The sequence below is a fragment of the Ceratotherium simum genome, chromosome 1, assembly GCF_057802395.1.
Source record: "Ceratotherium simum simum isolate JZ-2026a chromosome 1, ASM5780239v1, whole genome shotgun sequence".
In the NCBI taxonomy this organism is placed as follows: Eukaryota; Metazoa; Chordata; class Mammalia; order Perissodactyla; family Rhinocerotidae; genus Ceratotherium; species Ceratotherium simum.
In genome coordinates, this window is record NC_141900.1 from 82,160,033 (window position 1) to 82,185,231 (window position 25,199).

At 35.2% G+C, this 25,199-nt stretch overlaps 1 pseudogene; it reads right to left on the reverse strand.

Moving 5' to 3' along the window:
• Nucleotides 1-410: 410 nt before the first annotated feature.
• LOC147918263 (U2 spliceosomal RNA) lies at nt 411-560 on the reverse strand (annotated as a pseudogene).
• Between the last annotated feature and the right edge of the window lie 24,639 nt (nt 561-25,199).

Consider the following 25,199-nt stretch of genomic DNA (forward strand, 5'->3'; position numbering starts at 1 on the left):
TAAATATTCCAATATAGTGAAGCTTACAGTCATAATTGTGTGTTGTTATATATTTAACTATAAGTAGAGATGTTTAGAACAAGTAAAAATGTTATGTTTTAGGTTAAGAAACATGTTACTATGAAATTTCAAAAAAGTAGATTTTGAAGTCCTGCTTAGGCTATCTACTTTATTGTGTGTTCTTATGCAAATCTTTTAAACTTTCAGAATGTCAGTTTATATATATTTAATGTGGAGAGATTAACTAGTACTTTATAGAATTTTTCAGAGAACTAAATGATTTACATGCACATAAATTTTATGGAAAACTCAAGGTATTAATTAGTTTCTTGATAGATTTTATATATTTTTTTATCATAATAATTTTTATTATTATATGTGTTTTTTAACCAAATAGCTGGTGAGTGTGTGGGGGATCTACTAAGATAAGAGCTTACCTAAGAGTTGCTTTATCACACTTTTAATAGAAACAACATTAAGAAAGCCTATTCAACTTCTTTTTTAGGTTCAATGTCCTGCGTAGTTTACACTTGATCTTAGCCAAAAGGCTGAGAAGCGATCCTCCTGCGTAGTTTAGACTGAAGCTTTTCTACTCTGGGATGGGTATAGTTCAAAAGTGTAGAAAGTTTTCACGAAGATGAGTCACATCATTTACAGACTGATTTAAATTTATGACCCAAGAGATACTATCATGTGAACACTTGAGAACAAAATGTCTAAAAAGTGGTCAATATAACAAATTTATTAAAGAAAGCTTATAAAAAACTACTCTTTTCTTCTTCTTTAATATAATGATGGATTTATTCAATAAGGGAATACTGGGGATCAATGTACTATATATTATGGATTCAATAAGTTGTTTGATGAAATGCCATGCAGCACAGTACCAAAAACATCAATTTTAAAATAGCAGGATTTAAATGGTATTTATTTAAAAGGCAAGCAGGGTTAGAAGGAAGAGACATCAGATACAAAAGTTACTCTAAGTTTGTTTGGCAAATAATCTCTCTGCCTTCTATGTTTTCTTGGACATTACATGCACCTTTATTATGGTATCAGTATAGTGAATTACAGTTGTCATTTCCCCTCACCCACTAGACTGCAAGATATTTCAGATCAGAAACCATATTTAATCATTTCTGGATCCCCAGTGTCTAATAAAATGCCTGGCATATGTTAGGAATGCCTTTATTATTGCCTGAAAGTGGTGAATTTCTTAATTAGTAAATTATATTAATTTTAATCTTAAACCATGTCAAAAATCCTCAAACTTTTCAAGATATGCAAATTCTCATGTGTAAAAGGTTGAAAATGTTTTTTTCTCTGGGAAAATAAATATTGTGCATGAAAAGATCTAGTTTCAATAAATACTTTTCCTTAGATGAAGACAAGGCAACACGACAGAAGTCACTGTGGAGAAGAGGGAGGGGTCTTCATTTTCTTCATTTGTAAATAGGTGATTGGACAAAAGTCGGTGCTTCTAAAGTACTTTGTTTTGCTTTGAAAATAATTCTATGAGACCAGCTTTCCCCATTGTAGTGTCTTAGGTTCAGTGCCGAGGAACAGGGGTGTAGAGAAGGAGTCCTTGCCAACCAGCCCACTCTGCTAGATAGTGTGGGGATCTAAGAAAAGGTGGTAGGTAAGGTAAAAGCTTACCTGTGCCATTGTAAATCTGACCATAGGAAACGTTCTATTACTTGTTTAAAAGGAAAAAAATATACATTTGAAACGAAATATTGTTGGCTTCTCAAGGTAGGATTTCCTTAAAATTAAAAGTTCTGTTGTTCAACAATTAATTGATCCAGAAAGGTTTATATTGAATAAGTATGTTTAATAACATTTGTCAGTGTAATTTGGTATTAATTTCAAAGTTGCTTCAAATATAATAGCTTCATGTATATAACTAACTTGACTGCTAGCTGACAATGGTTTATTATATATTTTAAGAAATAGTAGCAGCTCTGCGCTGAGAATATAAATATGGCGAAAGTAGAACAGGAACCATGAGGGTAGGTGAATATACAATAAAACCTCATTATGGGAGAATTTTGGAAAATCCTGAAAACAACTAATATAAAGAATACCTTCACTATTTTTTCTGAAAGTAGATGTGTTTTGCTGAGAAATTAATCACACAAAAATAATTGTAGGAACTCTAGTAATCATAATGCATATCAGAAAAATAAATTTAAGGTGTTTCAATTTTTTTGTCTACTTATTAAAATTTCTTTCCTAAAACTAATTATTAAACACAATTCTGCCTGTTTTGAATTACTGAAAGTTAAACCAAAAGTGCAGATATTGCTTCTTTAAAAATTTTCCATAACTATTAATTTTCATTAATTGAGCTTCTTTTCTACATTCTTAATACAAAGTAAAGAGATATATAAAATCACAGTTCAAATATGGAAAAAGAAAATGTGGATATTTATTTACCAAAGTACAAGAGGTTGTCCAAAACCAAAATAAGAAGTCATAACAAAAACTCAGTGTAAAATTGAGATGAAACATTTACATAACATTTCCAATATGGTGGTGGTGGGGGGTGGTCCTTAACTAATGTGCTGCTTGTAGATTCTCACCAAACAGTGACTAGCTTGTACCTAAGATTCTGATGCCTTGTAGGAGACTTGAAGTTGTAGCTCTTTGAAAAATTAATTCAGGAACCAGTAAATAACAAATAAGTTTTGCTCATCTAAACTAATTTTAAACAGGCACTGAGACTGGTCTAGAATTTTGCAATTCATTGAATCAAAAGTAGCTGCTACTGAGGCCGGCCTGGTCGTGTAGTGGTTAAGTCTGTGTGCTCTGCTTCTGCGACTCAGAGTTGCAGGTTCGGATCCCTGGCGCAGACCTAAGCACTGCTCGTCAAGCCGTGCTGTGGCAGCATCCCACATACAAAATGGAGGAAGATGGGCACAGATGTTAGCTCAGGGCTAATCTTCCTCAGCAAAAAGAGGAAGATTGGCAACAGATATTAGCTCAGGGCCAATCTTCCTCACCAAAAACAAAAAAAAAAAAGAAAAAACAAGTAGCTGCTAATTTTGAATAGAAAAGCTTAGGTGGGTAACAAACTTAAGAGAAACACATTCTAGTTTTTCCCACTGTGGGGATAAGAACAAAGGCCATTGTGGTTTGTTTTCTGAAAATTTGATTTTCATCCATAGTTGAGGTGAGAGGATAAAATAATTGGAAAGGCTTCTAGGCACTGGCCAACAAAGGCACAGCTATTAAGTAATAGGGACTGTGGATCAGAATATAGGAAGAAAAACTGAAGGTAATAGATGTGGTAGAGGAAGAAAAATGGGAGGTAACGATGAACAAATAATTTAAAAAACGTGAACATTAAGTAGGAGCCTTTTGAAGTAGATTGTCTATACTAATAAGTAGCTTTTACACCATATGAGAATTGTAAAATATAACTTAGGCTTCCCACAGAATCTATGTATTTATTTTCTTTTCAACCTCAGCCACCATTGTTGTGTCCTCTCTTATACACTGCTAGTACTCCAAACTGTCGCATGACTGTAGGGACTCCTTAAAGAAATCAACACCACTTCCTCTTTAGAAAGTATGTGTATGTGGGAAACTAATGTATATTGAGGACCCATTAAATACTACATGTTTATGTTACCTCATTTAATTCTTATATTTTACAACTAAAGAAATCAAGTCTGAAAGAGGTGATCCAAATTCAACCCCAAATATGAAGTTTGTGATATTTCTACAACTGCCTACTCTGATGTTTGTTTAATTTGTAAAGATAAGGCAATATTTAAAAACAGGAAATATAGTTTTCTGCTGAGCAACTAATGTTGAAATCTTGCTCAAATTGTTAATGTGGTAAGGCTACAATTATAAGAGAGGGCACACAGAGAATGTTGCAAGTAATACAGCAGTATTCTTGGGACAGGGCTGGCAGTGATGGTTGTGTCTGAGCTGAATACAGAAAGGTTCCCAGAAGCACTTGATAAGTGAGATCAGGATGCAGATATGGTATATTTACCCACTTAAACTCAAACATAGTTCCTCATCTTGGCATCGGTTCAAATTCCAAGAAGCATAGAACATCGTGTCTCTTCTACTTTGCCTTTACATTGTAGAGAACAAAGTAACATTAAGTAATAGATATTAAATTAGTATTTTCTTAATTACACTCATAACTGTAGCAACTACATTCCCCTGAATATAATGACTGTGTACAGTCTAATTCTGCAATAATACAACTATGTAAATTGTAGTCTCTCAAACCAGTTGAATCATTTAGCAATTTCAATATCTTCATTAAAGTGATGAAGCAGGTAAAGTTAGTCTTGAGTGATATTCTAAATTCCATCTTATTTTACTTTCTTCCTGTTCAAAGGGTCTATGCTATTTTGTCAGTTATCAGAAGTGCATTTTTCATGTTTTTACATGTCTGAACTTGAGATGCAATTTTAAATTAATGTGATAAAGAAATCATTTTCATTGTCATGGTTAATTGGCATTTTTTTCTTAGTGGTACACAAAAAACTGGTGCATTTTATAATTAATGGCATCTTAGATTTAGTGAAATTAGATATAAGGCACAGCATTCATCACAGCAATGTCCAGTAATATTTAGGTGAAAATCTTTAGGCATTACTCCCCCTTGGGGATACACACTTATTTACTAAGCTTCTAAAATGAAAAAAATCAAGTCAACTAAAGTAACTCGAGGACTCCAAGGAATGATCTACTAAAGGTAGACTTTCAATCACAGTGACAGGTGGTGGCAGATATATTTTTGCTTGGGGTCTATTTCTGGCACCGTTGCGATCTGTTCTGCCTGCTCTAATCTTAGTTTTTATACTCATTAGTTATGTGACCATGGCCAGAGATTTAGCCTCTTTTAATCTCAATTTCCTCAGCTGTAAAATGGAGATATGTAATCTGCCTCATAGAACCACAAGGAGAACTACATGAGATAGCAGTTAGAAAGAAGTAGTGCAGTTTCCAGCACATAAATGTTAATTTTTCCGTAAAGAGTGGTCTTGAAATAAACTGCATTTTGAAAACAGAAATTTGTCACAAGGAGTAGAAAGTATTACCAAGTACTGGCTTAGCCTGACTGCAGACTAGATTGACAAAGTGTGTTTGAACTAGACACTGTTAAAACAGTCTTGAGGATGAATGTCCTCTGCTCATTTTAGTACATGGTTAGCAGGACACTCCAGGAGGAAGGATGGGAAAAAAAAACTCCTGTTGTGAAGTGATTACACTCATCAATCAAAACTCTATGCCTAAGTCTCTAAAACAGAAAGTGTGAGTGTCATATTGGGGGCACCTGACTGTGAGATGGACAATGCAATTAAATACCAAAATACTGTTCGCAACATTTAACAATAGGAGGCTGTAGGCCTAATACCTGCATAAGTATAAGGTAAATACTTAAGAATTCAGTCCAATCATTTCCTCAAACTGTCTATCTCAGAGTTTGAAATCCCTACGATTTGAATCACTTTAGTTTAAATACATGGTCTCTATAAGGACATTGCACAAAAGCACAATTATCACACAGAAGGGGAGAGATATTTTATTGATTCACTAGCATATATTAGTGTGTTAGATTAGATAGGGCAGGAAAAAAATATCAAGTCTAATAAGTTCTAGAGAGATGAGAGAGGTTGAGATATTCTCAGGAGGAAGGCAAACTCCAGCAGCAGGAAAACAAAGTGAATAATCTGTCCAGATGGAAGGCTTTAGGGGCTTTGTTATTGGGAAAAGAATAAACAGAAAAGTGTATAGTTCTGAAAAACAAGACATATGCTAATATTTCATTGCTCTGTCTCTGGTTACTGGCACAGAATGTGGCACAAAATAGGCCCTTGATAAATATTTGTTGAATAAAAGAATGAATGAGTGAGACATTTTTTTTTTCTTTTCTTTTCTTTTTTTTTTTGTGAGGAAGATCAGCTCTGAGCTAACATCTGATACTAATCCTCCTCTTTTTGCTGAGGAAGATTGGCCCTGAGCTAACATTAGTGCCCATCTTCTTCTGCTTTATATGGGACACCGCCACAGCATGGCTTGACAAGCAGTGTGTTGGTGCACGCCTGGGATCCGAACTGGCGAACCCCGAGCCACCACAGCGGAGCGCGAGCACTTAACTGCTTGTGCCACGGGGCTGGCCCCTGAGTGAGACACTTTTTTTTTTTTTTTTTTGTGAGGAAGATCAGCCCTGAGCTAACATCTGCCAGTCCTCCTCTTTTTGCTGAGGAAGACTGGCCCTGAGCTAACATCCATGCGGATCTTCCTCCACTTTATGTGGGACGCCGCCACAGCATGGCTTGACAAGCAGTGCGTCGGTGCGTGCCCGGGATCCGAACCTGGGCCACCAGCAGCAGAGCGCGCGCACTTAACCGCTATGCCACGGGGCAGGCCCCAAGAGCCACTTTTAAATGAAATATATTTTTAATGTCTATGTATTGCTAAAATATCACAGAGTGTAAAGTGAATTTCATCTTTATGTGCTCATGTAAGGCAAGAACATCGCAGAACAGACAAACATGCCGTATCAGTGTTTTGTTGATTTTCAAGAAGTATAAGGTGATCTATAAAACATCTAAACCTATGCAGCAAAGAAATGACTTAAGATGTCAGGTTCTTGAGCGTGTGGACCATGCCTTTTCTCATCTTTGTAATCCCAGTGTTTAGCATAGCGCATGAAATATGATAGCTATTCAATAAATGTTGGCTAAATTAATGAGATTCTAATATACACAGTTAATCATCCAAAAGCTTTGTGCATATTTTGTCTAATAATCTAGAAAACTGACTGTATAGTTACTGTGCAGATATAGTCAATGGCACGCCTCTCTCTTCTATTGATGGGTTATAATTTGGTTCATTTAATTGTGTTTATATTTTACTGTGTTGTATTTTCTTTGTGAGAATGTTTGTTCTTCTGCCAAATTTTTGCTTAGCCACATTTACGTGTGTACTGACAAATTAATATATTTCAGTGGCCTTATGTTTCTGTTGAACAGCTATGGGATGTTTTATTTGCAGCATCTGTGTATTTTAAAATATCATTCTGCCTAGGAGGTGCCAATTTTTCATGTAAATGAAGATGAAAAGTCAGATTAAAACATTGGTAAAATAAAAGTGAATCTGTAGAGTTTTCTCAAAGTATGAACTCCAGTCCCTTCCTGAAGATTCTAATTTAGTTTTGTAAGGGGGGGAGGGGTGAGGGATAGAGAAATTGGAATGTGCTAGGTGGTTGCAGTCTGTGAACCTACACAGACCTTATTCCCATTCCTATTTTGAGACTATGAATTCTATCAGAGTGGGACTAATTGGAATCTGGGAAAGGTACCCATGCTTCAAAAAAATCCCCCCACTTCACCCCACATTGATTTAACCTATGACTTTCCATTCTCATGCCAGTGGAAAATTCACAATCTGTTAATATTTATTTGTGATTTGAAAACCTTTAAAAATGGCACTTAGCTCCATGTTAATTGTTATTGAACCTTCTCAAGGAGATTACTTCTGCTCTCATCTTGTTTCCAAATTCATTTGAAATGAATCCAGTGAATGTAAGGGAAGAAATAGTGAGAAGAGCTTCAAAATCTAGAAGCTAGTATGAGTTGGTAAAGGTTTAACTGGGAAATCTGGGTTAACAAACTTCCCTTTAACCTAATTAGGTCATCTGGTTAAAAACTCTTAGACTTTTCACTTCCAAGTTGTTATACAGGAAGAAAACTGTTGTTGCATGACTGAGAGAGAGTGCTTTTCAGAAGATCAGAGAACAAACACCCTTTTGGTGAAGTCAATAAAATTTATTCCTTTAGGGGCTGGCCCGGTGGTGTAGTGGTTAAGTTCACGCACTGTGCTTCGGTGGCCTGGGGTTCATGGGTTCGGATCAGAGGCATGGACCTTCACCACTCATCAAGCCACGCTGTGGCGGCAACCCACATAGAAAAATAAATTGAGGAAGATTGCCACAGATGTTAGCTCAGGGCCTATCTTCCTCAAAAAAAAGAAATATATATATTCCTTTTGAATACTGACTACCACCCACTTACCCACTCTTATTTTCTATTCTACAAAAGCCAGGACAAATTAAGTGGCAAGAGCAACGTTGTTATCTATAAACTGCTAATGAATTGAGTTTTTTTCTCAAAGAAGAAAATGGCTCAATTATTAATCGCTTCAAGGAACTAAGATGGTCATTGTTGTAACAGAGATATTAACAACATTATAATAGATGATTCCTGTTTACAGAAACAAATTTGGAGAACAAGAAGGTTATCAACTTCTTATAGAATATTTGGGTTATTACTGACATTGTAAAATATTATATTATGGAAAAATTTGGTATTATTACACTTACTGAGAATACAAACTTATGTATGGTTCTGGATCTTAGTCAATTTTAATTTTTTAGAGATAGACAAAAACTGAAGGGATAACTCACTCCAGTGTCTAGAAGAATGTTAAGTATATAGTGATCAATATACATTTGTTGAATGAATAAAATTACAATAGAATATTTTTGGCAGGTTATAAACATTGTAGACATTATGGACATTGAAAATCCAACATTATCTCCCATACATTGTAGCCTGTGCAAACCTTTTCTTCAATTCTTTAATCTTTTTGTCTAGATATAAATGAAAAGTGAGATTAGGGACATTAGATGTTTGACATTTCTACGGTGATTTCAGTGCTAATATTTTGATATTAGGCAATTTGGGAGCTGATATTCTCATTCCTCTAGGGAAGTTGTGTCAGTTCTGATGGTAATTAGTTTAGATTTTTTCAATTACAGATGAGACATAGTGTCTTCAACTGCACAAAGAGAGGGACAGAGAGAGAGAGAGAGAGAGAGAGAGAGAGATGAAGGTAATTGAGCACATCCATTTACCAAACCCATAATTAGCAAGATGGTTTTGCCTGATCTAACTTGCTAAGAGGAATTGACCTCATTATTCCAAGTTTATTATCCCCAAAGTTTACAAACATCCAAGATATGTATGTGGACCAAATTTGGCCCATGGCTTCTCCGAAAATCAAAGATCAAAAATGGTGTTTGTGGAAGATGAGGTCATGCATGATTAGCAAATGATTTTATCATTGATTTTATTTGGATGCCCTTAAATGAATATTTCTCAATTAAGACAGAATGAGTGTGGATTATGTGCGTATCAGAATTACTAGGCAATTTGAGAGTTTTTGCAAAAATTTATGGGTGATTGTGATGATCCTTCTGTGGGTGAGCAGAAGAGGGAAGATTTGCATATGATGATGTGTTTTTGCAAGTTACAAATGCCCCATCCACAACTCCATTCTGATTATAGAGACATCATTCTGAGATGAGAGGATGCTTTAAAAAGAAAAATTCCAGTTGGTTCAGAAATAGCACTGCTCATTTCCTCTCCATTAGGGAACTACTGCTCAAAAGATGCTTCCACATTTACAAGGCTTTAGGAAAGTTCTCTGTAGGCAGTTTCGTGCACAGTTTGTGCTAAGATAGTGATATTTCTCCATTATCTAAATGTTAAGAAAGATGCTGGGCTATGATTAGTGGGGTGATTTTCTAGCCCATATTCAGATAATCAGAAAAATTAAAACCCAGTTTATGATTCTTGCAAAGGAAATGACATATGATGAAATGATTTCATCCTAAATAGTATACATGTACTTATTGCATGTAGTTTGCAGAACCAATACAGTCATATTATGATTGGATGTGGCAATAAATCAACCAGACAGATTTTGTTGTCAGTTTTTGGGGATTTTGTTTTTCTCTTTACTGCATAGTTGTGTCTCTGTAGCTCTGGATATTCAGGGGTGGGAAATCACTTTACCCTGATCTTAACAGTTTTCAATACACATGCATATCAGAGAAATCATATAGATACCCCACTTTCACTTTACGGATGAGGAAACTGAGGCTCAGAGAGCTTTCATGCCCTGATTCCCATTTAATTGCTGTTTATGCTAGAGTCTGACATTTTTTCATTCTGCATCGGTACAAATGTGTCCAAGCATGAATAGCTGCGTCTATAAGAAAATAGAGTGTGGTTTGGCTACGTTTCTCTCCCCTTCTTCCATTTAAATCTAATTGCTTATTATTTATGTCTTTCTAGTGCACTCAGGGTCACACAGGCTACCCTCTAGATTCATATTCTCCAAATATATAACAGCAGAAATAGAAATGTTATTATAACATGTTAAGTGAAATTATCTTCTAGGTAACATTTAAAATATTAGCAATCCTCTTATAAACCTAGACAACCATTGATATCAGGGGCTAATTTTACATCTTTAGTATCCCTAGTACCTAACACATCACAGATTCTCATTAGATATTTGCTAAATAAATCAACTGATTATGAGAAAGTCGATTATTTGATGCCGTCAGTTTCCATCTTGTTTAATTTTGTGATGGTCTAAGATAAGAAAATATCTATTTATGTAGACATTGCAGTTTGGGGTTATAGAGATACTTCTCTATCACTGAAACTCGATTTTACTATGCAAATGCTGTTTCAGTTAACAAGTATTTCCCAGCATCCACTCTATCCTTAACCCCAGATGAGGTGTTGCTAGATTAGCAAGGACAGCCTGTGAAGCATGTTATTTTTCTTCACTGCCTCCAAGTGAAATCCATAATAAAACCAAAGCCATACTTGAGTTATTTCAGAGACAAACTATTCAGAAAGACAGTTTCATATTTTCAGGCAACTTAGCAGGTCAGATGCCTTTGGGTTCTTTGCATGACTGAGTTAAAGAGCTAGAATGTATATAAAAGCTTAGTGAAATGCGTTTGCAATTTCACTGAACAGCCATAGGAAAAACTGGACTTTTTTGGGGTTTCAAGTGTAACCGCTGAAGTGGTTGCTTGTGATTGAATTGCAGTGCTGTTGAAATAATCACTGAAGATGGACAAGTTGCTGGTATGGCATCTGTGGGTTACACTTTGGTTTTGATGTTTGCCCACATGAAGACTCTCCCTTTATATATCACACTCAAATGGAAAATTAAGCTAGGAAATAAGATTGAATTGTTTTGAAGAAGGAAACTAACTGCTAATAAAACAAAACTTCTACCTATGATAAAACAAATCCCAAGCAAATTTTTATTGGTAGAAATTTTCTGTTAAAGAAGCAAAGCTTTTAAATGTATTATACTGATAAGCTCATTCTGTTAAAATAATTAATAAGAAACTTTTTTTCATTAACCACTGAAAGTATTTAAGGATGTCAATGAAAGTGAAAATTAAAAGGCATGAATTCCCTAGTTACTGTTGAAACCCAAATTAACATGAAATCATTAAAGTCTAAATAGCACTTGCTGATGTATCATCTGGGACACATTTTTCCCTGGCCATCCTTCCTATCAGTGCTGGATGAATAGTCAATAATTATTATTCGGTGTCACACATTTCATAGAAACTGTCAGAACATGCAATTAGTCAGGAATGATAAAACGGCAATAAAAGAGTTGGGAATAATGAATTGGCAATATAAGTCATCAATGTGTGATACATACATTTTTTAAAATGTTTCATAACCTACTGGTTACTAAATGTAATCATGACTGGTAAAAGCAGATGAAATTTGATTTAGGGACTCTAAAATGTTTAACTTGCACTTGAAAGTGGACCATGTTTGTTTGATGTTCTTAGCCTTCACTATACCATAAACCACTATAAAATTCTCTGTAAAGAAATCTGCTCTAGGTCTGGGGCCATTGTCTGAAGGCATTTGTTACATAAAGTTGTACAAATGCCTCAGCTATAATATGATTTCACAGCATGAATGCCATGAACAGTAATTCTCCAGAGAAACTGTAAAACGTTTGCAGCAGCTGAGCTCTAAGTTTAGACTAAGACATAATTGATTGCAAAACTTTAACTTTTGATATAACTTTTAACCTTTCAGCACACAGGTTAAGTGGTCAAAGAATGCTAAATTATCTTAGTTTCTGCAAATAAGCATATGGATAACAACAAAAAAAATGACCCTAAATATCCCTATTATTACCAGTACACCCGTTCATATTATTGTATTTTGCGAAGTCACACATATATAGATATATAGCTGTAATTTTGACTGTGCTGCTCCTAAAAATAGGCCGCTGCAATTCTTATTTTGAAAAATGCACAAACTTACCAGGCATAACAACTTAAATCATTAATTAGTAAGAAATGATGATCTGTTATGCTCCATTTCACCTTTGACTGTTGAAATCACATCCTAGAGGTAAGTACACTATAGTGATGGATGAAGTATTTGGGAAATTTCTGTGATCCAGAGCTTCTGGGATGCAAAAGAATATTTTACAGGTATGTAAGCAAAGAAGAGTGGTTTAACATAATTTTTCCCATTCTATAATTCATATTACATTGACTAGAGGAAGAGAACTGCTCATTTATGAATTCTTGAAGGTGGCGACATCTGACATATATCTGAAATGGGAGACTGAATTTAATATCCATAATTAAGTGTCAACATTCGTGCTTCACCCTCATGGTTGCCAATATTATACTGATATTACAGAACAATGGTACAGAACTTGCTGTTATGTAGCAGACTTTTAAGTGAGCATATTTCAAAGCTCCATATGAAGTAATGAATTAGAAATTAGCTTTGAATTCAACTTGGTTGGCAGCTATTATCTGGTACATAAATCTCATGAGAGAGTAGAATGCAGTTATATGATAGCTACTCGGAATTCTATGTAGCATTACACGGTCATATTAAAGATAATTCTTAGGTTTTCCATCTAAATCAAAAATTTTTTGATATAAGGCTAGAGCCTCACAGCACTACTGTAGAGAATGCAGAAGTCAGGAGAAAGTGGATATGTTTTTGACCCTATCCAAGGGGATTTATTACTGGAAATACCAAAAAGATCTCATTGTACCAAGGCTTCATTTATAATAGAGTCCCATGGCATGGAGCCTGTGGATAGCATGACAGTCTTGTTCTGGTCTCTAGCACAAAGGACAGCAACTAGATCTAAAAGCAAAACAATCTTTTTAACATGAGTGATTATGCATAGTAATATCTTATTAGGAAAGTCAATTGAGTTAAGATGTCCTGAGCACTGTACTTGATAAATATTTGTTATACATTAACAATTTGAGGTATATCAGGCTGTAGCGCATTCAAAATTCTGTTTCTGAGAGAGCCAAGAGGGTGGTGTTACAGGCTTTCCAATTATTTTCCATGCTGCAATCTCAAAAGGTTAGCCTTCTACACCAAAAACCTGTAACATTCACTCGCTATTCATGACACAGCTATCGTTCATGAATCTGAGTTCTCCTTGAATTTTTATTCACTTATATTTAGTTTTATTTTTAGCCTCTAATACCTCTTGTCTTCATCCACTGGGGTATAAAGTGCTACTTTGTTTTAGAAACCCGGCACTACGTCATTCACTCATCATGGGATAACCCTGAAATTCTTTGAGTTGGAGCCTCTTCATTTGAAATGTCATAATAATAATAATCAGTTTTATTCTCAAAATAGAGTGGGTTACAGTAAATACAGTTATAGAACTATTACTTCTATATGTCATTTTCACCCTTTCATAGAATTCAGTTATGCTCCCTTTCAAATTTACTTTTTTGAGATTGATGAATCTCATTTCCCAATATGAAAATTTCTACATCTTCTTGATTTAAGCTACCTTGTCTTTTTCCTGCTTCAAGCTCTATGTGGTCTTTCTTCAGGCATGGCATCAGAATTGCACCCAAGAGTTTAGATTTTTAATCAACTCTTATAATCAGCTTCCTCTAATGTTTTTTATATCCCAAAGGGAAAGTGAAATCTTGTTGAAACTGGAAGGAATGAAGAATTGCTCACTAGTCATATAACTGCTTCTCTTGCCATATAAGACTTGAAGTGGGAAGGGAACAGTGTCTGTGATGGTTCATGGCTGTATCTTCTTAATCGTCAGCTTTATTCTCTCCTGTATTGTGGCAGATATGCAAAAAGAGGTGACAAACAGATTCATTGGGCCAAATAACCCTGTGGACTTCGGCACTGTTCACGAAGGCATGACCTCAGTATCAGTTTAATTCAACAGGGTATTAAAATTATTTCTATTAAAATAATTAGAATTTTATTTAAATATATGGTGCCCATACTTATCCCTTTACAATGTTCCTTGAATCATTCCTTTTTTTCCCATCCTCATTGCCAACACTTTGGGATATATTTTGTACCTTATGCCTGAATTACGAAATTAGTTTTCTAACTAGCTTCCATTTTTTATTCTTACCCCCTTTTACTCATTGTACATATTGCTACGATATTGATCTTTATTTAATACCATTTTTTCCTTTATGCTACTTTCACGCTCACATGTCCTTGGTAGTTTCCTATGGGCTGCAGCAGGGTTCTGAAGAATTTCCACTCAAGTGGGAGATGGGAGGGAACTGGAAGACCCTGAGGACAAAGAACTTAGCAACCCTCCTCAAATCTTATCTTGTATCTTTAAAATTCAAGTTACTTTTTCATTCTTAACCTCACACTATCAATATTTGTTTTAATGTAATTAAAAATACTTCCTTATTAAACGGCTTAACATTTCATTCCAAATCTTGAAGTAATTTTGATGTCCAGGAAGATGTGCTGTACTAGTCCTATGCCTCCAAGTATCCCTGGCACAGTCATATTTTCTTGAAGGTATGAGGACCTTGGCTTGACAAGGCAGATCGAATTCAAACTCTTAGTGCCGGAATTTCATGATACTCCACAATCCAGCTTTAACTCCCTTTTACAGTCTATCTTCCATTAATTCCCTGTACAAATCCGACACTGCAGCCAAACTGTTGAACTTATTCTCACACAAACTCGTCTCTCCTTTCTTGCTTTCCTGTCTTTGTTCACAACTTACTTCTTTATCAATAGCTTCCTCCCTGCTCTCGTCTCTGCCTATAAAATGTTGATTAATTTTCAATATCAAATTCATACTCATCTTTTCTTTAAATACCTGCAAGCTGGAAGCAGTCTTTCTCATGACTGGTTTCTTACAAGCTTCCAATGAGTTGCACTATACTATTTAAATACTTACTGCTTGTTTTGAACAGAACTCTGTTCCCAAACCCTGCTCCTTCTTTCAAAGCTTTGCATTTAGTAGTGACAAAGACTCTGTCCTTGACCAAACTTTAGTCAGGCTCCTTGGAGCCCCTTGTTGACAAGGCCTCATCCTTGAGCCCTATCTTTGGCCTGCCTTGTCCAGTTGTAGCAAGAATCTTGCTAAGTTAGTTTACTGAGAATCCTCCCATCCTTGATATCAGATCACCATGATCTGCCTTCAGTAAGAATCCCGTTAAGTGAGTTGAGCAAGTATTCCCCTACCCTTGATGTCTCCTGTTTGTAATTTTCCATCCAGTGACCCCCTCACTCTGCTTGTTGACTATAAATCCCCAGCTGTCTTTGCTGTATTTGTAGTTGAGCCTGATCTCTCTCTCTTATTGTCATAGTCTTGACACCTATCACAACAGTCCTGAATAAAGTCTTTCTTAGTTTTAACAAGTGTCAGAATATATATATATTTAACAACGGAGAGTGCCAATCATGTTAACCCACACGCTGGGCTATAGGATATGGATATAATGTAAGCTCAACCAGTCAGAATTCTTTTTAACTGCAGTTCTCTGAATGGAGTTATATGGGTATGAGCCCTAAGTGCTCAGGACCATTCCCCACTACCACCACATGGAGAAGCTGACTTCAGACAATGACGATGTCACATGGACAGAAACAGAGCCCAGGTATGACTGCTTTTAAGTCCTTCTTTACAGTCATCCTTAAAGTCGGCTCTACCTCTGCACTTTCCAGCTATGTAAGCAAACAATTTGCCCTTTTTTTTTCACTTAAGGACCTTCAATAAGATTCAGTGTCTTTAAAGCAAAAATGTCCTGACTAGTATATTCGCTCATACAGTACTTTTTACAATTGTTTATATAATCCTCTATTTTAAGACATCTAGATTGTTTTCAAAGATTCCCTATGTATCACACAAACAAACCAAACAACATTTAAGTTTTCTTTCTTGCATATTTCTCACGTTTGGCTATTTCCTGAGGACATATACATTAAGAAAAACTTTTGGTGCATATTGTCAAATAACTTCAGAAATATGGTACAAACTTATACTCCTAAAGTAATGAATCAACAGTCTTAATTTTCACAAATTGTAGCTAAAAACTGGTGTTTAGTTGTTTTTAGCTTACAATTCATTGTATATGATGGTAAAATTATTTTTAGACTTATTTATTAAACTTGTTCTTTGTTTAATTTTTATTTCCTGACATAAAATTTTATTAATCTCATTTTTCTATTGTGGTTGCTCTTTTTTTCTTGTTTATTCATTAGAACTATTAACATATTAAGGAGGTTAGCATTTGTTATTGATAATGATTATAATGATGATTATATTTTAGAGTTATTGGCTCTTTTAGTTTTTCTTTCGTACATGTTAAGAAATTTTGTTCAATTTTTTGTTTGCATTTTAATTTTTGGTAAGGTGTATTTAGAAAAACAGCCCATTTTTGATGTGTTACTTTGCTATTCCTGTTAATGCTAACCAATTCCTGTATTTTGGGTCTTATATATGTAGAATTTGGGGTTTACATATATGTATTACTGCTTTTTTGTGGTTATCCAAGTACATTTTTTATATATGAATATATTTTATTATACATGTTTATATATATATATATAAAGTTATATGTAAAAGGCATATATTATATATAACTTACAATTTGGCTTAATTGAGTTTATGCCATGTAGCAATTTGACAATAACTTTAAACTTTTTGGAAAAGGTTAGAAGTCAAGGTTAACAAGTAGCAAATTAGTATAACAATAAAATGTTAAGAAAGCCCTGTAGAATGCAATTCTAGACATTTGTTACAATGGATCAATTTTTCCTTAAATTCTTTAAATGATTTCAACACTTTTTGGTCCAAAACCAACTGACTTTCTCAATATTTGCCAGAAGATGGTGCTATATTAATAAACTAAGATTTCTATTTTAGGAAATGTAGATAAATATTGTCAAAGTGTTAAAATAAAACCAATTCCTAGGGCTTGACAAATAACTCTCTAATGATATACTCACCTTATCTTTAATGCCTATATCTTAAAATGAAAAGTTTGCTATGCGTTTAGAGGGGGATGGCTTAAAAATATTTTAATCGGTATAATTTTTTTCTTATTTCCACTTTCCTTCCTTTTCAAGTTATAAGAACAACTTGGGTATAAAAATGCTGCTAATTAGTGGATTTTTAAACTAAAGTTATTTAACATATTTGGAATCATTTGAAAGTTTTATGCTCACACAACACGCACACACACACACACACAACTACTTCTGTGCTGAGACTGAAAAAATGGAATAAAGGAAACCAAAGCCAAAGCTTAAAATTGGGATGATTCCATGGTACTAACCACAAAATAGTAGCTTCCATATTTATAATTATTTACATTTAACAATAGTTCACTAAAATTCATCTTGGGGGCATGTTTACATTGCATTTTATTTATAGCAAGACACAGTCATTCGTCAGAGGTTCTGTAACAGAGCAAGGATCCCTTCAACCACTGCTGTCATTTAATGCCATTAAATGCAGGTGTCTTTTGAAAGGCGGCTAATTTAGTATAAGCTGAAATTCCTCAATCTGTTGATAATGGAACTTTTGTTAGGCATAAAAAATGAACCTTAATAAACCCCTTTCCTTCTATATTGCTCCTGGCTCCAGAATTTTCTAATGAGTAGCAACGGGAGCTCAGCAACCACTATGAGGTTTCTTAACCTGACAGTAATTGTGTCTAATAAGTAGACAGACCAGAGTATTCAGCAAAAGTTCTACTGAGGTATCCAGTATTACTTGACTAATTCTTACTAATGACTGGGAAACAAATTGTATGCCTTGAGATTGTCCACGAGGCGCTGGTTCAGGAGAAAGAACCACGGAGATAATATAAAACTTTACTAATGAGCAGAAATAGCATCGGTACGTGTTTTTTGTCTTGTTTTGTTTTTGGTATGATTCCTGCAGTGCCTTCCAAATCCATGGAAATACATAGCTCAGCAACATCTCTCTCTTTTCCTTATGGATGTAGCTCAGTATTCATCCACCACATTTATTGAATTCCTCTTATGGGCGGAGTGTCTTCCAAGTATTCAGAACTAAAATGTACATTAAAAAAGAAATAGAAAGCAATGCTTTTTGGTAACAGCCACTTAATTAGGGAGATGGAATAAACATATTCATGCAGAAAACAGCAAAACACTTTTTTATAGCACTAAGTAATATAGTGTAAAATGATTGTGGGATGATTTGTGTCTGCTTTGATTGCTGATCAATGCTTTTATTAGAATGTGAAAAAAGCCTAAATATGCTGTTTAATACTCATCACAATGTAGATATTATTGTCTTCTCTTTTTTATAAATGAGGAAACTAAGTCATGCAGAGGTTGACTAATTTACCCACTCCCACAGCTAATGGACCCTGGGGCAGGATATGGACTCATCCGTTCTGTCTGGAGCCTGAGCTCTCTCCACTGTGCCCCACAGAGCTCCGAGACCCTCTCGGTGCACACCTGGCGCCCAGCTTCGGCTCACACTCATTTTGTCTGCCTCCTAATGTGAAATTTTTGATCGCCTGTCTTGGCTCTCTTCCAATAAAAATTCCACAGAAGATTTTTCAGAGTCAGAGTTGAGACTGATTTCTGTGATTCATTTGTCACTGTGAAAAGAGATTAGAACTGAAGGAAAAGTGACTCATGATGGCTCATGTTCACTGCTGCATGACTGGCAGCTTCTAGAACAGAAAAACAGACTTTTCCTTTCCTTTGGGGAGTAAGCAGCATGAGGACGTTTCATTCAGTAGAATTGATGACAATTTTTCTTTAAGTTGGACATCCTAATTCTCCGAGGAATGCTGTGCAGTAATATTCCAATGTCCATAAAATTTCAAGATAATCTTTTCCAAAGGGAAGTGCATTCTCTTTTTGTAACTGTTGACATTATCTGCTTCTCTTCTAATAATTTCCACAAAGTTATCTGATATATTTAGGCCTTTAGAAAAGAGAAGTTGCTCTCTGAAGCCTCTGAAAGCAGAACAATTATATATTCCTTCACCCGATTTGTCCCATTCCCTCTTAACCTGCTGATTAGATCAGTGAGTTCCCAACTGTCCTCAGACTGTATATGTGCTTTGAAATTCTGTAGAATTTATTACTTTGCTAACTATAAAAAAAGAATGTATCATTACCAGAAAGTGTTTTACCTTATTTGCACTCATCTAGATTACTGATTTTGATTCCTTGTTTCTAGTAAATGGTGCCAAAACCAGTTCGGGGTGATAATTCATGATTACCCTAGAAATTGCATCTCTAAGTCATGGATAAAATTATGTATTAATCAAAGTCTAGTCAGCAAATGCAGAGGCTTTGTGAAATATGAATAAATCTCTACTGGAAGACAGTATCACAGAGGAGTTGAAACACACCTTTGGAGGCAGACAAATCTGAGCAGAAATTACAGTGAAAGCTCCGATAAGTCACTTAAATTCCCTCAGCTTTGGTTTCTTCTGATCAGTTTCTTCAAAGGCTTCTCATGAGAATTAAACGAAATTACGTGTGTGTGTGTATATACGTTATGTATTTATATGTACATATATCATTTAGCACACCATCTAGCACATAGTAAATACTCAAATGGTAGCTTAACTTACTATGTTTTGCCTTTCTCTTTTCCTTCTTGGCTTTTAAGTCTTTATTTACAAACCAGACATTTTTTTCCCCACTCCTTTCATCAAAGAGGTGCTCAGTTTCTTATATAGAGGAAGATTGACCAATAATCTATTGCCACAATAATGCTATATAACAAATAAGTAAAGCTCTTAGTGATATTCAACAATAAACATTTGTTTTTGCTTACAAGTCCATGGTTTGGTGTTTTTGCTGATGTGGGCTGGGCTGGGCCAATTTCCACTGTGTCCGTGGTCAGTGCAAATCAGCCAGAGGCTGGCTTGTCTAGAATTGTCTCTGCTGGGTCATCTGCTCTCTGATTCACATGGTCTCTCAGCCTCCGGCAGACCAGCCCGAGCTGGTTCTTTTCCAAGAAATAGCATGAGGAAATGTGCAAGATTAGAGGCTTAGAACTGGCACACAGTCACTTCTGCTTTATTTTTTTGTCCAAAGTCTACCTTCTGAAGGAAGGAGCCACAACGTCACAGGGCAAAGGATGGAGATATAGGAAAATGTGGAAAATTGGGGCCATTTTTACAATTAACCCACTGTAAAGACAAGGGGGCCGAGGTAAAGAGACTTTTTCCGAAAAATGCGAATCTGTTTTTGACAATTTTTGCATCTTGTTGCTTTTGAGTTCTCATGATTTTTACCTTCATGGCTAATATCAGTGCCAATTAATATTTTATACAAATAATAATAATAGCTAGTCATTATTGATTGTATACTATGTGCTAGGCATATTGGTACTTTACATTCCTTTTCTTTTTTTGCTGGGAAAGATTCGCCCTGAGCTAACATCTGTTGCCAATCTTCCTCTCTCTCTCTCTTTTTTTTTCCTCCCCAAGGCCCCAGTACATAGTTGTATATTCTAGTTGTAAGTCCTTCTAGTTCTTCTATGTGAGCAGCTGCCACAGCGTGGCGAGTGACAGACGAGTGGTGTGGTTCTGCGCCCAGCAACCGAACCCAGGCTGCCCAAACTTGAAGCATGTGGAACTTTAACCACTAGGCCATCAGGGCTGGCTCTGCATTCATTTTCTTATTTAAATTTCACAACTACCCTTCAAAGTAGATATTATTATTATTTTTATCTCTATTGTAGAGGATAGTGAGTCTTAGAGAAATGAGTAATTTATTCATGGTCAGGATGCTAATAAGCAGCAGAGACAGGGTTGGTTGGACGGCAGAATTGGCTCTGCCATACTGCCTTCCTGCCCTCTCCTCTCAGTCCTGTTTATTGACTCTTGCATGTGTCAGCTGACACAAAGAAGTAAACAAATAAACAGTGACCAGTTAGGTAATTTTTACTTTGCATTAAATACAAATAAATTAACTCATGCCAGGAGCTATGGTTTTGAGGCATAGCTCTTATATGTCTAATTACTTATATATTTTATAGATAAATAATTTATATATAATTATTTATATATATAACAAGAAGTAAGCTAGAAAATACCCTGGAGGTCCCTTTTCTACCTGCACTGTAGCTGAACTTATACTTTCAGAGCCTATAATCTAATTGGCAGCCATGCTCCCATAGCAGAATGAACCAATTAACGAAGTTTCCATCCAGCTTCTTGCTAAAATGTCAGGACCAAAACAGGAGTCATTGAAAGGCATACAATAATAAATGCGTCCATTTAAAACAGACCACCCAAGGCTGTATTCCTAATTAGAAGATGGAAATGATTGCTGTCCCAGAAATTGTAACATGTTCTCGGTATTTTCCTAGTTTTATTCGATGTTCTGATGTCTAATATCATCTGAGTCATGGAGACATTTTTTGGAAAGTTTTCTAGTACATGAAATAACCTTCACACAGAATAAAAATAATTGGCTTGGATGCATATGAACCATATAAATTGACAGGATAACTGTTAATCTAGGTGCATTACAAACCTCAGAATCATCCCTGGTTTCTCTCTTCCTTTTACTTCCAACCCTCCTGACCTCCGCCCCAACCCCTGGTACCAATTTCTCAGTACACCTTTGTAAATCCATATATGAAATCCTTTTCATTTTCCCTCTTTTCTCCATGGTCTCTGCCACTGTTCTGATCCTGACTCATTATCTTTCTTTTGGAATGCAGAACAGCGTTCTAACAGATTTTCTTGTCTTTAATGCCTTTCATCCACACTGATTCCAGTTAACATTTCAAGATTAATATCCCCAATTTCTTCATTTTAATGTTTTACTATTGATCACCTTCATCTTTCTATACTTGTCTCTCAGATTATTAGATGGCTTGGAGAAGTCTATAGGTCTGATGGAAAAAATCTCCATCTACAACCATTTTTAGGTGGCAATAGGACAGGTTTGGGGAAATAGAGCTCGGAAAGGGAAGAATGGCCTGACATGTAATTCTCATCAGGTGTACAGGGTATTGATGGAGGGATCAGATGGCTACTGTAGGTCAGGTACGCTGGTGACTAAATCCACAGAAATAAGCTAATGTTTGGAGGGCAAGTACTAGAAAATGTAGTTCTATGCAGGAGTCGTTCAGTGGTCTAGGGTGAGTTGGCTAGAGAGGCACTAGGCAGATGGTACTAAAGCTGAGCTTCCCAAAACCTCAATGAAGAGTTAGGAACTTGCTTTGAAGATCACAGGAAAGATGTAGGAGGTTGGTGCAAAATGCTGCTGGATGGTATTGTGCTGTTGTTGTGTGACCAGGTCCCCATTCCCTGTTGGCTTCTTAGAGTTGCTCACTCATGGATTCCTGCCATCTGGTTTCAGTAGAGGAGAGTTGTATGTGGATTTTCTTTCCCATTCTTATTGAGCAGAGCCCCAGTGTGCTTAACACATAGAATATGACAAATAGCAGAGGAAAAAACGTGATAGCAAAGAAGCTATTTAAATGATCACTATATGTGAAAAATGCTCAAGCTGATTAATAAACAAAGAACTATAATTTGAGATGAGATAAAATTTTGCATTGATAAAATTGACAAATATAAAAATGTTTGCAGTCAACGTTGCTAAGAATGAGTGGAGGTATACAATTCCTATGATTTGCAAAGAGAATTTCCAACTATTTGAGGTTTGGGGGAACTCAGCTTTAGTACCACGTCCTACACTGCTGGTGATTTTAGTACAAAATGTTAGAATTTGGTTTGATGATATCTATTTAAAGCTTAAAAATATCTACATTGTTTGACCTAACATTCTACTTCTAATAATTTATCCTACCAAAATAATTGAAGAAGTTTCTAAATATGTAAAAATAAAGACATTTATCACAGCATTTTGAACAATAGTAAAATCTGGGGAAATAGCTTAAATACACAGTGATATGGAATTGGTTAAACAAATGCTGGTACACAAATGCAATGAACAGCTATTAAAACTTATGCTGTAGAATATTTAATGGCATGGGGGAAATAATTATGATGTTTTGTTATGAATATAACAGAGCAGATTAAACAACTGTGTCTTTGTAAAAATTCACATGTGTATATATGTGTGTGTGTGTGTGTATACACACACACACACACACACACACACACACACATGAAGAAGCCTGGAAGGCTATACACAAAAATCCTCTTAATGATGACCATGAGGGTGAGATTATTAAGGATATTTATTCCTTTCTTTGTGTTTTTATACTTTAAAATGTTCTTTAATGTTTGCTTTTACAATCACAAAAATCTATACATTTATTTTTCAGAATATTGCCTAATATGTTTTCTATTTACTCTTATTAACAAATATGAAAATTCTTTTCTTCTTGTTTGTGCTTATCTAGAGATGATTTCTGCGGAGGATTGTATTATTTTAAAATGTATCTATATGTTACTACTAATTTGAATGACTTTGTCACTGTTTAATTATTAACACAATACATTTAAATAATACCATTAACACATAGCATTTATCTACGTGGTAAAATTAGGATGGAAATCTTTACAGAGAACACCAAAGAGATCACGAGGAAAGAAAGGCTACAAAGGGAGTCACATCACGCTGCTGAGGGCTTCTTCGCTACCTTTCCCAGTCTCCCATCAATATCTGAAAAATCAATTCTCTTACTCTCAGATTTCTCCCCAGTCTTACAGCTAAGACTAGCTTTAAACTGGATGACTTTGGAGGTTTGGGGGCATTACCTTGTCAGGACAGGTTTATCCAGTTGGTGATATGTGAATGGTTACAAAAACATTTTGGTAAACTTAAAATTGTAATGTTTGTAATGTAATGAGGAGAAATGTTTTGTATTTATTAATTAATTTAATGAAAGAGGTTGTTTAACAACTCAGTTATACTGTTAAAACATTCAAAGTTTCCAGAATAGTTTCAGTCATTCACAGTGCATACCAGTCAGCAGCATCTTCCATGCCTCCAGAGAAGGTGTGGGAACAAAGGAACAAGAGCAAGGTAATTTTATCCTGTTATGATTCTAGTGTCATCTATAGATGTATCAGGCTTCGAAACAAGCTCGAGTCTGATCTTTAGGGAGTGCACACTTGCGGCACTGTTTTGTGATTTATAAGAGGACTCCGGAGCTCAGAATGTGAGACTTGGAGGCAGCAAGGGAGCATTGCTGCAGAGGATGCTGTTCAGCATTACTGACTTTTCAAGAGACAGTTAAGAGAGTTTCAAGATCACTATTGGATATGCAAAGCCATGGAAACTGCTATTGATGGTGCCTTGATATTAAAATATTTTCAAATAGATTTGAGAGCCAAGTTTGTATTTCTTTGAAAATCTAATTACTCTTTGAACAAGATTTTTTAAAAATAGGGAAGTCAAATTAACAGAAGTAAACTCTTAAACAGATTAAACTAAGGTATAATTGAACATTATTATCATCACTGAAGTCAAAATCATAATTTGTTACTTAAGAAGGCTTTGTTACTTTTTTGTAGCATCTTATCCCTGGTTAACTTTTCCCAGTAAAGCAATCATACATATAATTGTGCTAAACACAGAAAGTGCTGGGTAAGTTCACTTATTTTTTGTAATTTTTAGATACTAAAACACAAACAAAAGAAAATAAAGCATGTTATATTCTAAATATATCAAGGAATATAGTCTAATTTTTCTGGAAATTTTTTGAAAAATCATCATTGACACTCTCATTAAATAGGGAAATAATTATGGGTATTTAAACAGATTTTTACAGTTAAAAAAAGCTTAAAATACAGACTATTTTACACTGTATTACAAATGAACATATCTCTCTTCAATATCTGACCCACTAAAGGCATTATACCATGATATTCAAATAAGTGTTTACTTGTGCAGTATTAGAAAACTAATCAAAATAATGCAATGTCCATTCTTAGGCAGACCACAAGGTGAGAGCCAGCAATCCTTCCAAAACTTCTTAAGGCCAAGCTATTACATTGTTTGTTGAAAGAAATTATGAACTTCCAGTTTCCTCTTTATTTGGGTGAGTGACTATTTCATGGAGTTAAAAATTGCAGAGGACTCTAATCAAATGATATAAATTGCCAA